We start from the raw sequence: 17,020 nt of genomic DNA on the forward strand, positions 1-17,020 counted from the left end.
CACTGTGGCCTGGACTCTGTTGACTCAAACTGTAAGGCACCTCATCTCCAGCAGTGAACTTTGGATTCCACCCCTTTCTGTACAGCACCTATTCACGTTTCCTGCACAAGATCACCCAATAAATATTCTAAACATCATACGCATTTGGTGAGTTATCTTGTACCCACAGTATAAAATGATATGTGTGTGCAAATGTATGAAATGCAAGGGTATTCAACAAACTGCAGCCATCCACACACTTGGATCTGATTCCGGGTGAGGACACACATCGTTCACAAATTCCTAAAAACTAGATACATGGATGGAAAGACACACCTGTGTGGGATAGTAAATGCTGGAGGGGGTTTGGATCACAAAACTGCTATAACAGCCAGGCCCAGGAGAGTCACTTTGAGGAGTACAGATCAGTGGGACAAAACTAGTTTGTCCGCGTAGGGAGTACCTACATCTGTGTCCTCAGGTATGTGAACTATCATCAGCATGATGCTGTACCGTGGATGTGATGAATGGCGCAAAGGACAAGGGTGGCAGGACAGACTGTGGGCAATGAGCTGTAGCACTCTACCCAAGCACACCTGATTAGGTGACCTCCCCCTATGGAGCTACAAGTACTATACTCCTGTGATGGGTGCAACGCATCCAGAACAACTACCCACGTCTGACAATTATCTACACCAGAATGTGCAAATCACACCACACCCAAGAGACGTGGTCATGGTGTGTGTCCCCTGTGGCTACTTGACTGACTGTGACGGCTATGTTGAAGTGGTGTGACCAGGTCATGTACTGCCACGTGACTGTAAGGAAGCCGATTTTTGCTGCTGTGGTGTTGACAAGGTAACACTGTGCAATATTGTGCCTATGGAAGGTGTGTGTGTGCTGTACAAGGCACATGACCTGGTGGTACGTAGACACAATGTCATGTGGCTCAGCATAGTCTTACCAGTATGTGTTGCATACACAGGCATAGAAGCTGTAATGGCTGAGTTTGAGGCATCGTGATACCAGGAGGATGATTGTCTGGTGTTCTCTGTGTGTAGGGTGGCAGGAGCATGCTCTACAAATGGATGGAAGGAGGGGTATCCTGTAGGCGTGTGTGGTCCTGGATAGTGTGCGCTGCATTGTGGCTGTGGAGGGGTGTGACAACTTAAAAAACAAGCACATACCACAAGGGCATTGGCAAGCCACAAAGTGACATGTGTATGTGAATGCAGGAGTGTCTGCTTCACTCAGGGTCACAGCAAATAAAATGGCACAGTAATCACCAAAGATCACGGTCACTGGATCAGGCCCCTTAGGGACAAGTGGGGCACAGGACACACAGCGTCAGCAGGTGTAGACTACAGCTAGTGTGTTCCAAGCTAAACAGCAGCTACACAGCCATCTACCTCACACACAATATAGTATTTTAGCCTTAACCAACACCATACATGTAGTCACTGTACACGTAAACACATAACAAGCATAAGCTTACTTCATGCCATATAGTATACATGCACATTAGAAGGACATGTGCGTTGACATCAAGGAGGCACAATATTCAGTTGAAATCACACGTCATGCACAACATGATGATTTACCATGTGAGCCCATGGAGCAATATCAAACATACATGTGCATTGGCATTGGCAAGAAGTCCAAAAAAGTCTATGAATGATGTCACCTGTAATGCAGCAGAACTATTCGCTACAAGCCTGTCAGGGACTGGCCGTACCTTTCTTCATCAGAGTGGTGTGATGCTCAAAGGGTTCCACCTCCAAATAGCCCCTTGGTCTGAGTACAAATGACAGACACAAAAGGGTGATCAGGCGAGGGAAGGAAAGAATGGGAACTGCAGGGAGGGAGACCTGAAACAGAGGCAAATAACCATTAGGAGTAGTTTTTCAATCAGTGACACTAAAAATACCTCATGAGATACACTGTACCAGTCACAACTGTGAAGTGTAACGACTGTAGCCAATGCTCTCACATGAGATCCGATGCTGTAACACGGACACATAAAACCTAGGACAGTCTGTCATCTATATGAGTCTTGTGTAACGCTCACAAGTCAGCTACCATGCAATGAGATCTATGTGGACAAAAACTAATTCACGGTCTCTGATGATGTGGACCCTACAAACAAATTAAAACGTATGGCAATGCTACTTAAGCAAAGTGTAATATCTGTATTTGATTATGTGTACCCATGAGGGCCATGTAGGCAAACTTGACATCACCCACAACAGCTGTAAGAATCACATATGATGAGGAAGCTAATGACCTACATGCAATGAAGGCACTCTGTAGCCAGTCTTTTGCTCTATCAACTTAGCATCACTATGCTAAACATGACAAGCAGGTTGAAAATAACTCTACAGCAAGTGATGTTGATCCAAGCCACATAATGATACCCTACCATTGCACAGAAATGCTGCACGGGACAAGAGAATCATGTGAATGACCGCACTCCACTGGTGCAACACAATAATTCACATATGCATCATCCCAACATTGCCATGTCTTTTTTTTTTTTTTATAATATTTTATTGTGGTGATTGTCAAAAAGCAGATGCTGTGGGCGTGTCCGCATACAGGCAGGCATAATGTAAGAAACAATATATAGATTGGATTGTAATACACAGCCATTCAGTCCACAACCCTGAGGTCGGACGGCACATCAATAGGGTAAACCAAAAACGGAACAGAACAAGTCCTGCAGTGGACACAGAAAGGACAATTGCACCATTGAATTGAACCAGGAACAAGAACTCAAATAAAGAACCAGCAGAGAAATTCGGTCAGCATATGGTACGTCTCAAGGGTCTAGCATGTGCAGCAGTTCTCACAACGTCACAGGCACACATCGAGATTAGAGAGAGTCAGGGGGCTGCCACCAGGTCTAAAGAAACCCGATCAAATCACCACAGAGTCACGTCCACCCTCCCCTAGTGCACATCCATGGATCCACGAGTCAGCGTCAACTCAGCCGTAGGAGATTCACACAGTCCGCCCCGGTGTGTGTTCCAGTGCCCCCACTTTTTATCCCATGCTTTCGGGCAACCTCTTAATTTATACACAGTCTTCTCGGCTATCATACATTGATCCATGGCAGCCACCCAGCCCACCACCAACGGTCTATCCCGGGAGCCCCATCCCATCGCTATGGAGCGTTTGGCGAGTAGATAACCCAGCGCACCCACTGTAACTCCTGAGCACTCAGGTCATTTGGCCCCCATATATTAAGGACACATTCCCTAGGCAACGGGGAGAGTGGCTTACCTAAGGACCCACTCATTTTACTCAGCACAGCCCTCCAAAACTGTTGTATTCCTGGGCAGTCCCACAGTATGTGATAGAACGTACCAGGGAGGCCACACCCACGGAGGCACAGCGTGTCAGGACGCCGCCCAATCCTAGCCAGGGTAAGGGCAGACATATACGCCCTATGCAAAACCTTTAGTTGGATCAGCCTAAATCTGTGACAGATAGTTGACTCCCTCGGGGACATCAAGGCTAGTCTCCAGTCTTCCTCGTTCAATGGACCCAGGTCCACCTCCCACTTGGCCCGCAGCGACAGGAAGAGGTCAGGGAGATTATTGCAGAGCTTACGATAGGTGAGGGAGACAATTTTCGCAGGGAGTGGTTCTGACAGCAGGCTGTCCTCCAGAGGGGAGGTATCGGGTATGGAAGTGAGGTTCGGAAACGCGGCCTGGATAGCATGTGTAATTTGCAGATATCTGAAGAACTCAGTGGGTGCAAGGGCATATTTAGTCTGGAGTTCACTAAAGGTCAACAATTTACCCCATGTACAAGGTCACCGACCTCAGAAATCCCGATCATGTCCCATCTATCGAAGCCCTTGAAGAAGCAGAGGGAACCCAGGCCTTGTGCATACCACAGAGGTGAGGCCTTGGTGAGTCTGTCAGCCCAGCCCAATCTCCTGTTAGCTCTGTGCTAAACCTCCACTGTATGTGCCATGGGCCCAACATACCGATTTTTGGTTGGTTTACAATAAAGGGCCCCCAAATAGCCCTCTCGCCCAGTTTGGATGTTGTCTATTAGGTAGGCCGGATTTAGAGGTGAACCGTGTATCCACTGGTTGACCACCGCAAGTTGAGAGGCCCAATAATAGAGAAGGAGGTTAGGGAGGGCGATTCCCCCATCATACCAGCCCTGGAACAACTTGCAGAGGGCGATTGGAGTGGCCCCACCATCCCAGAGCAGCAGACGGAGCCCGGCCTCCACCGCTTTGAAATAAGAATCCGGGACAAGGTAAGGGCAGTTCTGTAATACATAGAGAAAGCGTGGAAGCGCCAACATTTTAAATAGCGCCGCCCGGCCCGGGAGAGAAAGCGGGAGCGATCGCCAATGCGCAACATCGTTACGGAGTCTACGCAGTGGGCCTAGCAGATTACGGTCATAGAACTGTTTGAAGTCGGAGGTAACGAAGATGCCGAGATATGTACAACCCTCAGTAGCTATTGTGATAGAAAACCCTCTAGGCAGGCGAGGCGCCGGACCATGTAACATGTACAGCACCGATTTAGTCCAGTTTATAGCATATCCCGAGTATTTTCCAAAGTTGGTAAGGACATGGAACAAACTGTTAATGGAGGACTGTGGGGACGACACGTATATCAGGATATCATCTGCGTAGAGGGAAATCTTGTCTACAATCTCATCGTTCCAGTGTAATCCCCTGATAGAGGCATCCGTACGGATCCAGTGAGCCAGTGGCTCCAGGGTGAGGGCGAACAACAGGGGGGAAAGGGGGCACCCCCGTCTGGTGCCTCGACAAAGAGGAAATCTCCGGGATGTATAGTTATTAACCCGGACTTGGCCCAGGAGGTCAGTATATAAAAGACGCACCTATCTAATAAAGTGGGGTCCAAAGCCAAAGCGGTGAAGGACCTCAAATAGATATGACCATTCAATCGAGTCGAACGCCATCGCTGTATCCAGAGATAAAATGGCAGCATCTTGGAGAAGAACAGACTGGCAGCTCATCACATTGTGTACTCTACGTAGGTTTAACGCTGTGTTCCGGCCCGGAAGAAAACCGGACTGATCATCGTGTATCAGGGAAGGGAGCACTGAGAGAAGGCGAGTAGCCAATAGTTTATGTCTAAACAAAAAGAGAGGTAGGGAGAGTAGAATGACACTCTTATTCCCCGGTAATAGCCAATAAACAGAAGAAGAGTGTCCAATGCTTTAGATTATGCAAGACCACAAGAAGGAGCAAACGAACAGCTTCACTTAAGACGTTTTTAGAAAGCCCTCACTCACCACCTAGTGATGACATGCTTCATCATCGGGCCCCACCAAAGAGACTGAGTGTCTCTTTGGTGTGCTGCAACGCCAGATTTACTGCGGAGCGGGTTGGTGAGTTCAGGCAGTGTTGTGCAAAGGAAAAGTAACTAGTGAGTGGTGAATGGTTAAAAAACAGTCCGTAGTGTATCAAAATAACTTTATTTAAATGATCACTAAGGATAGGTTTAAAATTATGTGTTGGAAATAATGTCCACAATTAGTTGAGTGGTAGTTTCCTAAATATCAGTCGACATGTTTCAGCCACGAAACGGTGTAATTTTACCTGGCATTCATCAGGACTCTGCGTGTGCTAAACCCTGGTGGAATGGACGCGCTAAGGCCCACCCTTACCTAGGGGCGTGAAAGTGAAAATTAACAAAAAGGTGAAAAAAGTGCAAAAAAATTAGGAAGAGAGGAATGTCTTCCTAATTACTCCTGGTTTAGGAGGCTTCCAGCTTAAGGGTTTCTGCACTTTCGTGGTGTTAGGAATTCGCACCATGGGTCTCAGGAGGGGGGTGGGAACGTAATTGGCACACCGCCCTCGACGCTCGGCACCCGCTGTGTACCTGCATCTACCCTCGACCAAACCCCGAAGATCTTTGGTGTGCTGCAATCTGGCGTTGCAGCACACCAAAGAGACACTCGGTCTCTTTGGTGGGGCCCGATGATGAAGCATGTCATCACTAGGTGGTGAGTGAGGGCTTTCTAAAAACGTCTTAAGTGAAGCCGTTCGTTTGCTCCTTCTTGTGGTCTTGCATAATCTAACGCATTGGACACTCTTCTTCTGTTTATTAGCCAATAGTTTAGCCAGGACCTTGGCCCCAGCGCTGATTAAGGAAATAGGCCGATAGGAGCTGCAGTCAGTGGGAGGCTTAGCAGGTTTCAGGATGACCGCTATAGAGGCCAATCTCTGGTCAAGGGGGAGAACCCCACGCTCCAGACTCTCCGTAAACATTTGTAAAAGATGGGGAATAATGTCAGGAACCATACCTTTGAGGAATTCTACCGGGACTCCGTCGGGGCCCATGGCCTTTCCAGAATTGACTGCGAAAAGCGCCGTAGTAAGCTCGTCCGTGGAGAAATCTGCATCTAGGGCCTGTCGATCCAGGTCAGAAAGGCGCATCTCCTCCAACAGTTGTCTGGACTCAGCGGATGAATAGCCGTTGCCAGCTGTATAAACCCCCTCCAGATGGTCGGCAAATGTCTCGGCAATTTCTTGCGGGTCTACCACCACAGAGCCATCCGGTCTGGCTATGGAAGACACCCATCTGGATCCCTGGTCCCGGCGCTCTAACCATGCGAGCATTTTACCTGCAGCGCCAACATTGCCATGTCTAATGCTAAACATACATGGCATCAAGTGAATTAAAACAGAACTGCTACTCACTGTGAAGACTGGCGTAGCAGAATTCTCAACCTGCACCGAGGTAACGACATGACAGTGACATGACATACTGCAACAAGGGGCAATGCATCCATGCGAACAGAATAACAGGACAGTTGTCTTAACATGTGGAACATACACTGGGCCCCACCTACACGACATGGTTTAGTGGTAAACAAAGTGGACTGGCCCACAAGGTGGAGGTGAGGAACCAGACACATTCTAATGCACACAGTGAGGCTGCAATACCCCACAGAGTCCGTGGTTGTGACCTCTAACACAATGTCAAACCATGGTATATGCAATGTTGCAGTGTCAATGTCTACACACATTGATGCATTCACCGGAGTCTAAACCTACAACAGATGACTGTCATGGGAGTGGGCATACATGTAATAAGGAACATTATGTTGTTGCATGTATGCATGGTCTCACTACATGCGCATGAAAATGTACCACACATTTGAAACCATACCAACGCTAAACAGCCTCATATGAGTCCTTACCCAAATTGACTTCTCGACATGTTCATGCATGCTCCGTTGATTCGGATGACGTTGCAATCATAATGAGCAATAGCAGGCTGACCACGATGACCCCAACGGACAACATGCAGGGCGACCTGGGGATGAGAGGCACACAAGGGGTCAAGTTCCGTATAATGTCATTCTGACATTGTCCTGTTGAATAGCCTGATGTTGTAGTACACCTGTACATTCCAAGTACACACATAGCACGTATGTGTGTTGCATTATATCTGCACCTGTGTGATACTGCAAAACAAACATCCAAGTGACATTACATACAGTCAGTTGCATACACATCATGCTACCCATCCAACTCTATAGTACATGTGTAACCAAATAGCACCTGTGACTCCGGATATCATCTTTAACCTCCTCGTCACTGGCATCCTGGGCAAGGCCTTCATCCTCAACGGGTGGATGTTCCAGCTCATCAGGATGAAGGTAGAGTGGCACGGCCTTCTCCACTGCCATGTTGTGTAGCATGCAGCACACGGTGAAGATGTCACACACCTTGCGTGGGGTGTATTGGAGGGCTCCGCCTGTCTTGTCCAGGCACCTGAACCGGCTCTTCAGGAGTCCAATTGTTCACTCGATCACCCGCCGCCTGGTCTTCCCATGAGCATTGTTGTACCGCTGGTCTGCAGCTGTCCTGGGGTTGCGTAGCGGAGTCATTAGCCACGGCATGTTTGGATATCCTGCGTCTCCTGCAAATTGACATCATGGAAATGAGTGTGTAATATGATGCAGTCCATGAAGTTTTTACATACTGACATATATAGCTGACAGAGTTTACCCACCAACAAGACATGCCCCGTGGTTGTGCAGCTGCAGCATCATCTGTGGTACCCTGCTACGCCTCATGATGAAAGCATCGTGGCACGATCCTGGAAAACGTGCAGAAACATGTGAGATAATCATGTTGGCAAGACACACCACCAGGGCATTTATCGAGTGGTAGTGTTTCCTGTTACGGTACGCTTGCTCCTGAGCTTGTGGTGGCACCAGAGTAACATGTGTACCATCAATTGCACCAATTACATGTGGCATGCGTCCCAGGGCATAGAATTCCCCCTTGACATGTGTCAACTGTTCTGGAGTAGGGAATGTAATGAATTCATCGATGTGCAGCAACATAGCTGCCAATACATCGGACAATACACGACTGAACATTGTCTGAGACATCCCTCCCACATCAGTATGGTAAATTGGAACGCAGTTGGATACCTGTGTCATGGTTGCAGGTGAACTGCCAGCCTGTCCGTCAGGTCCTTGATCAACTGTCTGCCGAAGCGGTAACGCCGTATGCAATTGCGTTCCCTCATGGCTTCCAAGTCTGGAAACGGCCTTTTCAGAGGGGGTGCCCTGCAAACCATATTTAGTAGAAAATGTGTACAACTGTCAGGCTAAGACAATAACAATGTACATGGCAGAAGCAACACTGCTTCAACAAATCTAGACAATTTTGAGTGTGGCGTGGGATACACACTGAGGAAACATGTGCCAGCTGCCAGCCACTCCTCCGTGAAAAGTAAAAGACCTGTGGTCTGTGGAATGGATATGACATGCATACAAATGATCTGATGGGAAGGTCTGAGTGAGCATGACAATGTAGTTTGCATTAGGAGGTTGTCTGCACATCCAGACAGCTGACAGCAATACACACACCCGCATCACATGTGCCATCATTTGCACAGATCACACATATTTCTATTGCGGTGTGATATTTCCAAAACTATTACATGGACATCATCAGACAGCATAAATGTGAGATTTGTGACAAATGGTCTGTGATGCCATCACACATATGAGCGGTTCTTTTGCACAAGTGGCATGGTGTGCGTACATTAGAAACCCTGACATCAAGGCAAGGACCCAACATAGATGCTCCTACAGCAGATATACTGAACAGTATGAACTAGTTACTTGCCTTTTGTAGCAAAATATCTGTAAGGAAGAGTAGTTAGTACCATATTCCTAACTTGGAATACATACCAGGCTTTGCAACAAATTGCCTCCGTGGATGCCATCGCTCTGCCCAGTGAGTCGGTGCTATCCAGCCCACACCGGATCGAATACCGTGTCGCAGATCGGCATTCTAAAAGGGGTTGGCCAAGTATTGCCCGTACCTACAACGCGCACTCTGGCAGCAGTTCCACAACCGTGTCCCACACAGAGTGTGTGTAGCGGAAAAAGAGGCATGTGATGTTGGAAGACCGCAGTCCCAGACTCAGGGAGGATGATACCATCTTTCCGTACTGTTCATACCTCTTGGATACCCTGTCCAGCGGAGCAAACGGGAATGCGGTCTGTGATTTGGAGGCCTGGATGCCCATGCTCTCTGGGGTGGGGTGGGAGGACAGGAAACATGGGTCGTCCGGGGAGGGGTGTGGGCGTCTGGCAACGTGCCTATCTACAGCCAAACCTGCAGCGGGCCTGGACATGGTGGCCAATATAGCATCAGTCAAATACTCATGAACGGCTGCAGAGGCTCAGCAGAGCCTGACTGCAGTTTAAGGACCTCAGTGAGGAGGTTGCTCCTCACGGCCGCAACGGGGAGATGAAGGGGCAAGGCTTCCGCCGCCCACGTAAACACAACACTGTACGTTGCCCGCTCATCCAAAGACACATTTGGAGTAGAGACATTACCAGTGTCTGACGAGGTGTCCGGACCACTCTCATCCCCCAGTCCACCTGTCCTGTCATCTTGGGACTGACACTCACGTGTCAGTGGGTCTTCTGAACCCTCCCAATACTCCTTATCACCCATTCCCTGATAATCAGGGTTGTCATAAGCTGTGCCCGGCTCGTTGAAGTTTACTTCCCCATGCAGCATTAGAAGCGGTGTTCTGCCGCGCAGTTCCCACGCCAGAGCCGTATAGTGTGTGGTATCGGGGACAGCATCACCCGAGAACGGCGCCAAGGGTGACACCTGGGGGACTGTTGCCGGTGCGGTTGTGAGGTGAACCAGCGAGGACCAGGATCACCAATCGGATCCTGTCTGTCCCAGCGGGGCCAGCACAAAGGCGCCGCCAGCGTCAGAGCCAAAGCGAGTGACGGCGGCGGGGGCAAAGCACCAGACCCGCTAGTGCCCCCAGACGGGTCCGCTGGGCCCTAAGCCGCGGCGTAGGCCGTCGGTGGAGTGAGGGTCATCATGGCCATGAGGAAGCGCACTTAGTCCTCCTGCGTCGCATGCTGGCCAGGGACCGGAGGTCGTGGTGCCGGCTACGACGGCTGAAAATCTGACGGAGCCGCGTGGGCGGTTTCACCCGAATCCCGTGCAGCATTGCATGTGCATTGTGGTGAGTTTGAATTGCGATGACGTCTCTTTGACTTCTTGTGGTTACCTGACGACTTTGCCCTGGAGGACTGATGTCAAATCCCGGGGCTCTGATGTCTCAACACCCACGCCCAGGCACTCGACCTACGTCCAGACCATGAGCTATTGCGGTGCAGGGCCAACTGCTGGAGTCCGAGCGGCTTGTGGGACCACTCACATCTACCTTCATATGTCTGGTCCCGGCAGTCGGAGCAGCTCTTGTTGTCGTGCTTGACGTCAAAACAGTGGAGACACCGACGGTGAGGGTCAGTCACCGACATGAGTCGCTCGCAATCCTCACAGGCTTGGAAATGGCCATCCCTATTGGCACCGTCCTGAGTCGGACAATCCAAGTTAAATGGTCAGAAGTGATCGTACTATGATTTGAAAGAGAAAAATGAGTACGGTTACACTTATACGGGAACAGCGCTGGTGATGTGAAACAAGAGGACCTGACGTGCGCACGCAGAGGCGACGTATGAGTACTCAGACAACGTCATCACGGCGCACACACGCGGAGCCGCAGGAGATGCCTACCGACACACAAGTGTACTGCTAAGCGGAAATTGCCATATCCAGGATGACACTTGGGGATATTCTAAGATGAGGAATATAATACTGACCTGTTTTTTTCATATGCAAACAGCATGCACAATGTCGCACAGGGCACACACATGACGTGGTCACACAGGGTCATGCTGTGCGTCAATTCGACCTCTGTGACAGTGGGCATGTTGCTGTCATCATGTGACAGTTCCCTGTACTGAATGGTGTGCCATTCCAGTGTTGATGTGCATCACGATATGTTGCGGACATTACTCAGATGAGAAGTGTTGAATGTATGTGATACACATGTGCACAATGATTACTGACATGTCTCAACAGCTCTTCACACATCAACTGAGCCACAAGGTCACAGTCCCTGTGCTTCTTCAATGTCTGCCACACCTGGGGCATGCTGATGTAAGGATGCCATGCTGATGTATGCATCCACATCGTCAACATGAGTGTAGACTACATCCCTGCAATGTGATTTACTGGAGTCACTCTCCCAATGGTGACATGAAGGAGGTCAGGAACACAGCCTACCCAAGCGTTCACTTGAGCATGTTGACGCACTGTACCCCAATGGTACGTGCGTGTGTAGGCCTCGTTTCCCGATTGCATTTTAGCCATACGCGAGCACAGCGTACCCCAATGGTACGTGCGTCTGTACGCCTCGCTTCCCGATTGCATTTTAGCCATACGCGAGCACAGCGTACCCCAATGGTACGTGCGTGTGTAGGCCTCATTTCCCGATTGTATTTCAGCCATACGCGAGAACAGCGTACCCCAGTGGTACGTGCGTGTGTAGGCCTCGTTTCCCAATTGCATTTTAGCCATACGCCAGCACAGCGTACCCCAATGGTACGTGCGTGTGTACGCCTCGTTTCCTAATTGCATTTTAGCCATACGCGAGCACAGCGTACACCAATGGTACGTGCGTGTGTACGCCTCGTTTCCCGATTGCATTTTAACCATACGCGAGCACAGCGTACACCAATGGTACGTGCGTGTGTACGCCTCGTTACACCATTGAATGGGTTGCATTTGCAACGGCAATGGCACCGTACTGGTGTGGGTATTCAAATAAATACATAGGGAACATCTAGGGGAACAGTGGAATGATCAGAATGCAACCAGGTTGTCATGGATACAGAGAGTGTTGAGCCTCCTACAGGTGTTCTAGAAAATTCAGTTGGGCAAAAGTATACAATGTTGCAAAAGTTGTTGTTCAGCTCTGGCTCAGTTTCCAAACCATGCATATGTATGTCATGGCCTTATGTGTGATGTGATTGGATGAAACATAGGATGCTAACTATGGTGACCTATCACACACTACTCCTTGGACTCACAGACCCTCTGCAGCACAAATATAAGGCAGCATGTGGCTGTGGGAGGGCACTTGCCTGCACAACATTGGAGTGGTAACCACAGCTGTTGTCTCTGTATCCTCTGGACCCTGATTAGCTGAGCATGGAGAGGGCACCTGCATTCACTGATGGTGAGAACAAGGCCCTGCTGGATGCCCTCCTGCCTAACTACAGCAAGCTGTATGGGAGACCAGAGGATCAGGTGAGTGATGTGTGCAATACCTTGGAGTGTGCACCTGTTGTGTGTGTGATATTATAGCCACTGTGTATGTATAGTGGATAGATGCTATGTTGTTGGGAGTGAGTGCCAGGGTGTACTGTGTTGTTTCAAGAGAGTTCTAAGTTGTAGTGGGGTGTGTGACAGCATGTCACGTGCTGCAGTGCACACAGATGTAGCATATATTGCTCAGTGAGTGCCATGCTCAAAGAGTGGTTTGGACCCCTCATGTCATCTGTAGCCTTTAAATGGCATGTAATGCAGTTGTGTTTGCTCACAGGCCACATACTCCTGGACAATGATGCAAATGTGTGGAGCATCCAATGCCCTCTTGTCCTCAAGTATTTAGTGCTCATATGTGTGTCATTGAAACATGGACCAGGTGTACTGATGTTCTTTTACTTTACATTCGTGACAGGTATCTGCCTATGAGAAGGGTGAAATCTGGCTGGACATCGCCAGGGCTGTCAGGAGTGAGGGGGGCCTTGCAGGAGGCTCAGAAACATCAAGAAGAGGTGGCAGGCCATCCGGTGCTGGACCCGCCGCATCGCCAGAGTACAGCTGAAGCTGGAAGCTCCACGCCGGCATGGTGGCACCCGCCACCTCACCCCCCACATGCTCCGGGTCCTGGAAGTGGTGTTCCCTGACCTCCATAGGCAGTTGTAGCAGGGACAGCAGCAAGAAGGGGGTAGGTACATGTCTGTTTGTTGTCATGTGTGTCACATGCTACCTGCAGTGCTCCGAGGCATGGTAACACTCCCATAGTTGCAGTTGTGTGGTCAGACAGGCACTTAATGCATTGCCATAAGAATGTCCCAGTTTAATCAGCTGCTTCTTTACATGCCTTGCCCTACTCCACATTTGACCAGTGCTTTGGCTAATGGTTGTTTTTGACATGTACTCCTATGGTGCAATGTCTTAGTATGCATCTTCCTTAGCACATCATCATGTTGGAGGGGGGTCTGTGACACCTGTTGGTACCTTACATGTAGCACCACATGTGCACTGTGTCTGCCCTTCTTCATATTTTGGCACTGATCTTGAGTCTCAACATGTGTTTTCTGCCCAAGTCAGCCTCAGTGGCCTTTGTCCATGGCACACTTTGTAATTGTCATGTGTTAGCTACAGGTGCACACTGTACAAGTGCACTATTTTTGGCTCGTGCATACTCACACTGGGCAGTGCGTGTGTGCATATTCTCTAAATATGTTGCATGTAGTTTGTATATAATATTGATGGTCAGCCACACAATGTGGCTTTGGGTGTAGACAGCTGTGATGCCAGTGTGAGGTGTTGGGACACTTGGTTCAGGTCCCAGGATGGCATCACATGGCAGTTCAGGCAGGACTTTTCCCATGTGGCACAAGGTCAAAGCAAAACAAACATGACCAGGTCTGGCTTTGGGTGGCAGGGTGGGCAAATGAACTGTGATGCATCATCAGCTATCCTGTTGTCAGGCAGTGGCTCATCATTGTGTCTCTCATACAAGTTTTTGCCTTGCCTGTTGCTTGTATCCTACTATACATTGAGCGTTGTCTCTCTTACAATTGGCCAAAACTAGACTTAGCATTGTGCAGAGTTCTGTGGCATGTGACTCTTGATGCATGCCATGTTTATAAATGTGCCCAAATGATTTGTAGCAGATATGTCTGATGTGTACAGGTGACTGATATGTTTTTCTTCTTCTCCTTGCCAACAGCATCATCATCAGAATCTGGAGGAGACACAGGCGCGGACCAGGCAGAGGGACCCAGCGACAGTGCCACCTGCTTTGAGGAGTCAGAGGGAGGCAGTGGCACGGAGGGTGAGGAGAGTCTGCAGGCCGGACCACATGTGACTGACACATCCTACCATGCGGACGGCTCCGAAGCAGACTCTCAGGAGGAGGGGGAATATGCAGCAATGGTCACTTCTTCATCTTTGGCTGGCCTCCCCTCCTCCAGTACCATCTCCACCCTCCCAGTTGTTAGTATCCTTAGGGTCCGTGCTAGCCCCGTGTCTCCTTTGTTCCCGGCACCGCAGCCCCTGCCCCTGTGTCCCCTGCTACCCTCAGTGCTGAGTCTGTGGACCTACTCCGGCAGCTTGTAGTAGGTCAGACATCAATGTTGACTGTCCTCCATCATTACACAGTTGGTGTCGTTCATGGAGGGCATGTCATCTGCCATGTCTGATCTACGTCGGAGTGTGGCTGCCATAGAGTCAACACTGATGGCAGCTCTGTACACCCAGCAGCATCTGTCCCCCCCCATCCTTCAGACCCATCCACCTCTGCCTCTCCCATACCTACCAAACATACACGCAGACGCCACAGGTCAGACACAACAGCAGACACACCCAGCACACCCACATTGCAGAAGAAGCTCAAATCTCCACGCACACAATCTCAAGGGGATCTAGGCACACCCACAGGGAGAGGGGACACATCTCACACATGCATCCACAGACCCAGGAGAACAGACTCACAGCCCTCTACCTCCACCCCCAATGTGTCCCCGGGTTCAGGTGGTAGTTTTTCCGAACTGGCTGAGGTGTGCAGCCAAGTTTATCTTGCTACTTTCAGCGATGCACCGGCCCGTGTGGATGATTCCACGACACCTGCACCCACTCCACCTGTCCTTCCCTCTCCTGTCCATGCGGTGCTGGAGGATTCCACTGATGATGTCCCCAAAGTTAACACAGCGGATTGAACTCCATGTGCAGGCAAGTTTGGGTGTGAGCACATCCATGAAGGCACTAACTGTTATTCTGACTTGTTTGGACTGACCATTGGCCTTTTATGAGCAAGGACTCTTATTTGCGTTTTCAATTTTTAAAGCTATTTATTTCCGTTTCTGAACTTTAGTTTGTCTGATAATGTCTGTGACTGCTGTGTGCCTGGGAGCTGGTGTGATGTTCAAATTTGGGTATGTCAACATGTGTCTATCTCCTGATGATAATGATGTTAACAATGGTATGTTTTTGATTTAATGGCTGGGCACTGGTGGGCACTGGTGGGGGTCTTAGCCACACACACACTCTGATGCTGGGCACTGGTGGGCACTAGTGGGGGTCTTAGCCACACACACTCTGATGCTGGGCACTGGTGGGTGTCTTAGCCACACACACACTCTGATGCTGGGCACTGGTGGGCACTGGTGGGGGTCTTAGCCACACACACACTCTGATGCTGGGCACTGGTGGGTGTCTTAGCCACACACACACTCTGATGCTGGGCACTGGTGGGGGTCTTAGCCACACACAGTCAGATGCTAGGCACTGGTGGGTGTCTTAGCCACAGACACACACTCTGATGCTGGGCACTGGTGGGCACTGGTGGGGGTCTTAGCCACACACACACTCTGATGCTGGGCACTGGTGGGGGTCTTAGCCACACACACTCTGATGCTGGGCATTGGTGGGTGTCTTAGCCATACACATACTCTGATGCTGGGCACTGGTGGGCACTGGTGGGGGTCTTAGCCACACACACACTGTAATGCTGGGCACTGCTGGGTGTGTTTTCTACACACCTCTTACACTTACACTGACATGGCAGACGTATGTCCCACACGTCTCCGTATTACACTGGTGATGTGCGGTGACGTACCGTACCCCAAGGTCGATGACATAGGTGCGGCACGTCTCTGTATTACACTGTTGTTGTGCGGTGACGTACCGTACCCCGAGGTCGATGACGTAGGTGCGGCACGTCTCTGTATTGCACTGTTGTTGTGCGGTGATGTACTGTACCCCGAGGTCGATGACATAGGTGCGGCACGTCTCCGTATTACCCTGGTGATGTGCGGGAGTGTGTGGCGCAACGTACCCAGACATTACAGTTGTGCAATAGAGATGTGCGCGTGTGGCACCACGTACAGGTATGTTGGACTTCGTTGTACTCACCGTCTGCGCCGTCGTCGGTTTCTATGTACGAGGTGGTGGCCGTACAAGATTGGGATGAGACGGACGATGGCGTTCATGTCCTGCTTATCGCGTACCGTGGTGCGGTTCGTGCCGGAGTCTGGTTTTACGGTAGTTTTGAGCTCTCGTAGAAAAAGAGCCGTACGGAGTGTGTTCAACACGGATCGTACTTCCTGGTTCGGAAGACGCGGTCTATTTACGTTCAGACGTAGCGTGGAGCATCAGCCGACTTCAATTCGTATGGACTTTTGATTTGTACGGATTTTTTTACGAGGCGTACGGAGTGACGCTTTTGGTTGGGATCGTACTTGCTGATTCGTAGGGGGACGCATACGGGTACGATTCGTATGAGGAAAAACGCTCCGAACGGCAATTCGGAGCGCTTTTTACCGGATCGGAATCGATGCCTCTGTCCATTGATATTCTCAACATCTATATTCTGTCCTTTCGATATTGTGAGATCGATATTGG

The sequence above is a fragment of the Lissotriton helveticus genome, chromosome 2_1 (assembly GCF_964261635.1).
Source record: "Lissotriton helveticus chromosome 2_1, aLisHel1.1, whole genome shotgun sequence".
Classification (NCBI taxonomy): Eukaryota; Metazoa; Chordata; class Amphibia; order Caudata; family Salamandridae; genus Lissotriton; species Lissotriton helveticus.